Here is a 7,905-nt window from a genome sequence, read left to right on the forward strand (position 1 = left end):
AACCGAGTGGGCTTGGAATCTCGAATGGGTGTGCCACAATTGTTATTTTAGAGAAGATTCTGAGTGTGGTTGATATATTGTGTACCCCAATACACTTATCTGGGGTCAGAGGAGCAGGACGAGCCATAGCCAACCTCGCCTGACAGCTCCTCATCCGAGCCTGTTCCCGCAAGGAATCCTCAGACTGAAAGCGTCCACCCCAATGGATCTCAGCTGAACTGCTGCTAAAAGCCTAAAAGTTTAAAAGCCTGTAGTTCCTGGTCCTCACGCCTTATATACCTTCCTGCTTCCTGCCATCACTTCCTGGGATTAAAAGTGTGAGCCACCATGCCTGGCTCTGTTTCCAGTGTGGCCTTGAACTCACAGAGATCTGGATGGATCTCTGCCTCTGGAATGCAAGGATTCAGGGTGTGTGTGCCACCACCGTCTGGCCTCTGTTTAATCTAGTGGCTGTTCTGTTCTCTGACCCCAGATAAGTTTTATTAGGGTGCACAATATATTGGGAGACACAATATATCACCACATCTGAGTTTTGTTTTTTTGTTGTTGTTGTTTGTTTTTGGGTTTTTGAGACAGGGTTTCTCTGTGTAGCTTTGGAGCCTTTCCTGGAACTCACTCTGTAGCCCAGGCTGGCCTCGAACTCACAGAGACCGCCTGGCTCTGCCTCCCAAGTGCTGGGATTAAAGGCGTGCACCACCACCGCTTCTGAGTTTCTTTTTAAGTCACTTTTTGTAAAGGCAAAGCAAATGCAACGTTCTGTAAATGGTTTCAATTAAACGTGCTTAGAAGAAAAAAGAGGTAACATTTGAACGTGTTAGGGCCATGGACTTTAGCTCCTCATATAACCCTCCAATTTACCGACAAGGTCCAGCGCCAAGTGCTAACCACATTCTTCCAGCCAATGCTCCGTTTTCACTATATGTCACTAAGTAAAACCGTTGAGCACCAACCATGTGTCAGGCAGAGATTTGTGGATAGAACAGAACAAAATTGAATTAAATATTACAAATGATAAACACTACAGGTAAGTAAGGGAAGAGTAAAAGGTGGTTGGATGCAACTCTAGATTCCTGCTTAGGGAAGGTCTCTGAGGAAGTGATGTTTAGAATGAGCACGGTGGTGCAGGCCTCTTGAGGCTAAGGCAGGAGAGTTGTGAGACCTGGAGGCCTTTCTGAACTACATAATGGGTACCAGGTCAGTTTGGAATACGGAGTGAATCCTTCCGTGCTATTAACAAACGGGAGCTGGCGAGCTCAGTAAGAGGACTTGCTGCTCAAGCATAAATAAGGGTCTTAGTCCTCGTCCCTTGTAGCCACATGTTTTTTTGTTTGTTTGTTTTGTTTTTGGTTTTTTTTGTTTGTTTGTTTGTTTTGGTTTTTCGAGACAGGGTTTTTCTGTGTAGCTTTGCGCCTTTCCCGGAACTCACTCTGTAGCCCAGGTTGGCCTCGAACTCACAGAGATCCGCCTGGCTCTGCCTCTGAGTGCTGGGATTAAAGGCTTGTGCTGCCACCGCCCGGCATGTTTTGTTTTTTAAAAGAGGTGATCCATGGTTGGAGGAGGGTTGGCCTGTAACTCTAGCATTGTGGAAGGCAGAGACAATGGAGTTGCAGGGCTTACTGGCCAGCTGCCTAACACCAGGTTCAGTGAGAGATTGTTTTAAGGGAATGAGGCAGGATACCTGGCATAGTCTCCTGTACTGCCGGGGTGGGCATCATCGGCACCTACATGGATGGGCACCCACACAGGTATACCTCCCACAAAACAAAACAGAAACAAAAAAGCTGTGGGCCCCAGGAATGTCTTCATAATACCTTCAGAAAACAGGATACAAAGGGTTGAAGATGTGGCTCAGTGGTAGAACACAGCCTAAAATGCAAGAAGCTCAGTCTCCAGGACTACAGCAGCAGCAGAATGCACACTTCAGATCTGTGCTCTTTATTTAAGCCACACTTTAATTAGAAATAAGATTACTCAGGACCAGTGAAATGGCTCAGCAAGTAAAGGTGCTTAGCTCCAGGCCTGATGACCCGAGCTCATCCCCGGAGCCCACATGATGGAGGGAGAGCGCTGACTCCTGTAAGTTGTCTTTGGACCTCCAGAAGTGTCCTGTGGTACAGGCATGCCTACACTCACACATGTCTCTCCCCCACAACACACACACACACACGCAGGTTACAGACTATTGGGTAGGAGAGTGAACTATGTATGTGCAGTAATGGTAAAGGCCAATTAAAAGTCACTGCCGGGCTACATAGTGACTCACGGTGAGCTCTGGATACTTTTGCCTAGACTACAAAAACTCAATTAAAAAACCCCAAGTTTTCATTATTAGTGCATGGGTGAGGCAGAGCAAACTTGTAGGGCTACACAGACTCAGCTTCTCAGACTTCCTTTCTTCTGTGCTTACAGATCACCTGGGAGATTTGTTGGAAATCACCCTGACTAGTAGGACTGGAGTGATACTTGAGATCCTATTTTTTTTTTTTTTCTGTTGTGGACCAATAAAATGTAATGATCCTAGAGTTAAGGTGATTATTGAAATTAATTCCAGCACTTGGGAGGCAGAGGCAGGGGGATCACTGAGTTTGGAGGTTAGCCTGGTCTACAGAGCTAGTTCTAGGATAGCCAGAGTTGCACAGAGATACCGTGTTGGGGGAGGACCCCCCCCCCCAAACAAAACAAAACAACAAAATGACTTAAATTGAATTGAGAGTTAAGTTGTCCATTGGAGGCAGTGAATTTCAGAAAGTTCAGAGAAACACCAAATAAGAGAGATGAGTGGGGTAGGGAGATGTGCAGTTACTGAGCACCTATAATCTCCCAGTGTTAGGCCACTTAACATGGCTTATTTAGTACTAACAGTGGTCCTACAATGTTGATTATTAGTGACCTCGTTTTTCAGTTATGACCCAAAACTCAGAAACAGTAATTACTCCACTCAAGCACACAACCGGCAAAGCAGCAGGGCCTCTCCTTGTCAGGTCCGTGTTCTTCACGAGTTTTCACAGACTTTCTTTTTTTAAGGAAAGAAAACTAGGGCTGGAGAGTTGGCTTGGGGGTAAAGGATACTGGTTGCTCCTGGTGAAGAGTCAGATTTGGTTCCCAGCACCCACATGGCAGTTACTAACAATCAGAAACTCCAGTCCCAGGAGATCCAATGCCATCTGACCTGTGAGGGCACCAGGCGTGCACATAGCACACATGTATACATACACATCATACATATCATACATAAAATCTAAAGTTTTTAAATATTTAAATGTGTGTGTGTGCCTGAGTATATTGTGTATTTGCTCCATATTAGTGCAGGAGAGAACAAAATCATTTCTCAAGACTTGTTATTCACAGTACCCCACATCTTCTCTAATTGTCTGTTGCTTTTCCGTGGTGTTTCTCATGCTGACCACTGTATTAGCCTCCTAACCAGGCGCCTTGCCTGCAGGCTCTATCTCCTGCAATGCATGTAGTCCATGGCGCCACATGTTTTCCTAAAGGAGAGATCTGAACAGCTGCTGAGAAATATGCCAAAATTTGACATGACCTAAATAGACTTTTTTTTTTGAGTGTGTGTGTGACAGAGAGAGAGAGAGAGAGAGAGAGAGAGAGAGAGAGAGAGAGAGAGAGAGAGAGTTATGAGGTCTCTATTTTGTCTTTGGATGTTCTGGACCTTACTATGTAGACCAGGCTGGCCTTGAACCCAGAGATCGACCTCCTTCTGCCTTCCAAGTGCTGGATTAAAGCTAAATAGACCTTTAAGGCTGTGTTTACCCTAGTCCCCAGTCACTAGTCTAAACTGACTTCCGTCCATCCTCCCTTGACTCCTCGCTCCCTCCCTCCCCCACTTCTTCTTCCTCCTCCTCCTCCTCTCTCTCTCTCTCTCTCTCTCTCTCTCTCTCTCTTTCTTTTTGTTGTTTTTGAGAAAAGATCTCACTATGTAGCCCCAGCTAGCATAGAACTTGCTCTGTAGACCAGGCTGGCCTGGAATTCAGCGATCCCCTCCTGCCTCTGTCTTCTAAGCATTGGGATTAAAGAAGTATGCAACACTACATCTAGCTCTTTCTTTAAAAAAAAAAAAAAAAAAAAAAAAAAAGATTTATTTTATTTTATGTATATGAATGTTTTGCTTGTGTATATGTTAAGTGCTCTGAGTGCATGCCTGGTGCCCATGGAGGTCAGAAGAGGGCACCAGATCCCCTGGAACTGGACTTACAGGCTGTTTTAAGCTGCCCCGGGGAAGTTGGAAACAGAACCTGTGTCTTCTGCAAAAGCAGTAAGTACTCATAACGTCTGAGCTATCTCCAGTCCCATCTCGTCACCTTTTTTTTTTTTTTTAAGACAGTGTCTGTCTGCAATCCTGGAACTCACTATCTAGACCAGGCCTTGAACTCACAGAGATTCTCTTGCCTCTGCCTCCTGAGTGCTGGGATTAAAGGTGTGGAAATCATGTGGACTACCACACCTGGCTGAATTTGTGGTCCTCTAATCTAGCTTCCCAAGTAGTCAACTTTTCTTTCTTTTTTCTTTTAAGACTGGCTTTGAACTCCTGATTTTCCTGCCTCTACCTCCTATGTGCTGGTGCTGGAATCCTGGGATTCCAGGCATGTGTCATCATGCTAGAAAAAAAACAAAACTGTTTACTTGTTTATTATGTGTGTGGGGGAGTGCTCCTGCTATCGCACACCTGTGGAAGACATGATAACCTGTGTGAGAGCCAGGGACGGAGCTCAGACATTGCTGTGAGAGCCAGGGACGGAGCTCAGACCATTGGTGTGAGAGCCAGGGACGGAGCTCAGACCATTGGTGTGAGAGCCAGGGACGGAGCTCAGACCATTGGTGTGAGAGCCGGGGACAGAGCTCAGACATTGGTGTGAGAGCCGGGGACAGAGCTCAGACATTGCTGTGAGAGCCGGGGACGGAGCTCAGACATTGCTGTGAGAGCCAGGGACGGAGCTCAGACCATTGGTGTGAGAGCCAGGGACGGAGCTCAGACCATTGGTGGCACCTTTATCCTTGGAGCTATGGTGCTGTCCAGATCTTCCTTCCTCTCTGTCTTCCAAGATTTTCCTTTCTTTTTTCTTTCAAGTTTTCTTTAAATGTGTTTGAATGTGTGCATGTATGTATGTGTACCACATGTGTGTCTTGTGACCGAGTAGGCCAGAAGAGGGTGCAGGATTCCCCCAACCCCAAACTGTTGTTACAGGCAACTATAACTGTAAGCTGCTATGTGGTTGCTAAGAACCAAACCTAAGTCCTTGCAAGAGCAAGTGCTCTTAACCACTGAGCCGTGCTCCAACCCTCCCAGATTTTCTTTATATAATTAACTTGTATAAAAATGTATGTTTAGCCGGGTGGTGGTGGCACACGCCTTTAATCCCAGCACTCGGGAGGCAGAGCCAGGCGGATCTCTCTGAGTTCGAGGCCAGCCTGGGCTACCAAGTGAGTTCCAGGAAAGGCGCAAAGCTACACAGAGAAACCCTGTCTCGAAAAACCAAAAAAAAAAAAAAAAAAAAAAAAAAAAAAAAAAAAAGTATGTTTATAGGCCAGGTGGTGGTGGTGCATGCCTTTAGTCCCAGCTCGGAAGGAAGAGGCAGGTGGATCTCTGTGAGTTCGAGGCCAGCCTGGGCTACAGAGTGAGTTCCAGGAAAGACACAAAGCTACACAGAGAAATCCTGTCTCAAAAAAACAAAAAAGAAATATTACGTTTATTTCTAAAATTACATAACTATGCTTGGCAGTTTAACACATTTTAAATCTTAATTGCTTTAGTTAATACATTTTAGTTAGAACCTTTAATCTTTTCTGAGCCTTAGAATTTTAGTCTGTAAAACAAGATTACTACATTGTGTGCTATGTCATTTTATGAGTATGTGATAGTAATTACAGACATTGTCATATTCCTAGTAAAACTGGCTAAGGTGTTCCTCACCTGACAGGATTAAGCTGGCCCAGAGATGGATGGAATGTTACAAGCCTGTTACTTCTGCTTTGTTAAGCTTTGGTAACTAAGTAATTTCTTATTGTTTTCTGCTTTGCTTCCCCATGGGACAGGCAAAATTATGTCACTGATTTCATCATGCACATGTCTCAAAGTAAAACTCCTTTATAGAATTTTGTTGTTCTCTTTGACACCGGGTCTCACTGTGTAGCCCTGGCTGTCCTGGAACTCACTATGTAGACTAGGCTGGCCTCAGACTTAGAGATCCACCTGCCTCTGCCTCCTGAGTGCTGGGATTAAAGGTGTGTGTATCAGGCTTTCTTTGGGGCCACCAACCAGCTCCCAAATAAAGACATGGAGACTCATTATCATTTAGGCTTATAACTAATATAAGGAAAATTATATCCAGTAAGTATATACTAGATATAATATACACAGTCAAGATTACATTAATGATGTCTAGTCCATTAACATTTGACAGATTCAGATAAAAAACTCCATTAATATATAACAATGTCCAGTCCAGTAACATTTGATAAACTCAGACAAAAAATTTTCATTACTTATCTTATTTAAAACAAGTAGCTCCTTTTTAAAAGTAGATTCCATAATCTCCCTTTTTATCTTATCATAACCAGCACACTGCTTGGTGGTAGCATGAACCCCAAAACTTCCCAGAATTGGGGCAGTAAATGTACCTCTGCCATAAGACTAGCCTCTCAAGGAACCAAGGAATGGGGTGGAGCCAGCTGTCAGAGCTGCCACTTTGGTCCTAGCCATGCTTCTTAGCAGTTTAAAGACTCATGTGGTCAGCAAAAGATAGCGATATCCAGAAAAGACAGATTCAGAAAAAAACAAAATTCAAGCTGCTAAATGGGTTGCAGTGTGTTTAAAAGTATATGTAGGCTTAGGAGAGAAAAAAAAAAAAGGTAGAGAAAGTCTTTAAAAAAGGAATAGAGTAGTAAAAAAAATAAGCCACATAAAGATGGAAAATACACAGAGAATCTGGATTAGTATATTATTGTGTTGTCTTTAAATTTTTTGGTTGCGCCAGGCAGTGGTTGCACATGCCTTTAATTGTGACACTAGGGAGGCAGAGGCAGGTGGATCTCTGTGAGTTTGAGGCCAGCCTGGGCTACAGAGTGAGTTTCAGCACAGCCAGGGATACACAGAGAAACTCTTGAAAAACAAAAACAAAACAAAAAAAAAATTTAAGTAAAAGGATATGTTACTTTGGGGGAGAAGTTATGCTTTTGTTTCCACAGGAAATGAGAGGTTGTGCATTCATTCCAGTTTGAGAAAAATCAGGTTTGATCAAGGAAGACCCCCTGAAAAATCTTGATGGGAATGGATGACCCAGATATCCAACATTTCAGAGCACCTCTGTTGCAGTTTCCTCTGAGTTCTGCATTCAGAACAGCTTCACAGCTGCTGGCTAAGATGATCCAGCCTCACAGAATACTCAACCTCTGAGTGTTTACTTGGGTCTGAGCAGTTTTGGGACTGGGTGGGACACAGGAAAACTTTTTACTACAATATTCCAGTCAGTACTTGATCATAATCCTAAATTTTCTCAGGGTTCCCTCAAAGATTACCATCTCCCTCAATCAGCAGGAAGTAGTCTAGAGAACTACACCCACATTCCCAAAAATAAATTATGAATGTTTGTCATTGTTTAGGGGAGTTGCTTACAAGTTGTTATGGATAATGGTCAGGAAAAAAGCTAAACAAAGGAGATTAGATTCAGGAATCTTGTTCTGAAAAGAAAAAGGGGGGATATAGAAAGGATAAAAGGGTAGATTATTGAGTCCACTTTAATTCAAAAAATAACTATTAATCTTACATATTTTGTATTGGTTTGGATTTTTGTTTATTGATACAAATTTAAAATTATTTCTGTTATGCTGTATTATGTTTCTACTCTTGTTTAGGATATTGTGCTTATACAGCTCACTTAAAAATATAATGCA

The sequence above is a fragment of the Peromyscus eremicus genome, chromosome 20, assembly GCF_949786415.1.
Source record: "Peromyscus eremicus chromosome 20, PerEre_H2_v1, whole genome shotgun sequence".
Lineage (NCBI taxonomy): Eukaryota > Metazoa > Chordata > Mammalia > Rodentia > Cricetidae > Peromyscus > Peromyscus eremicus.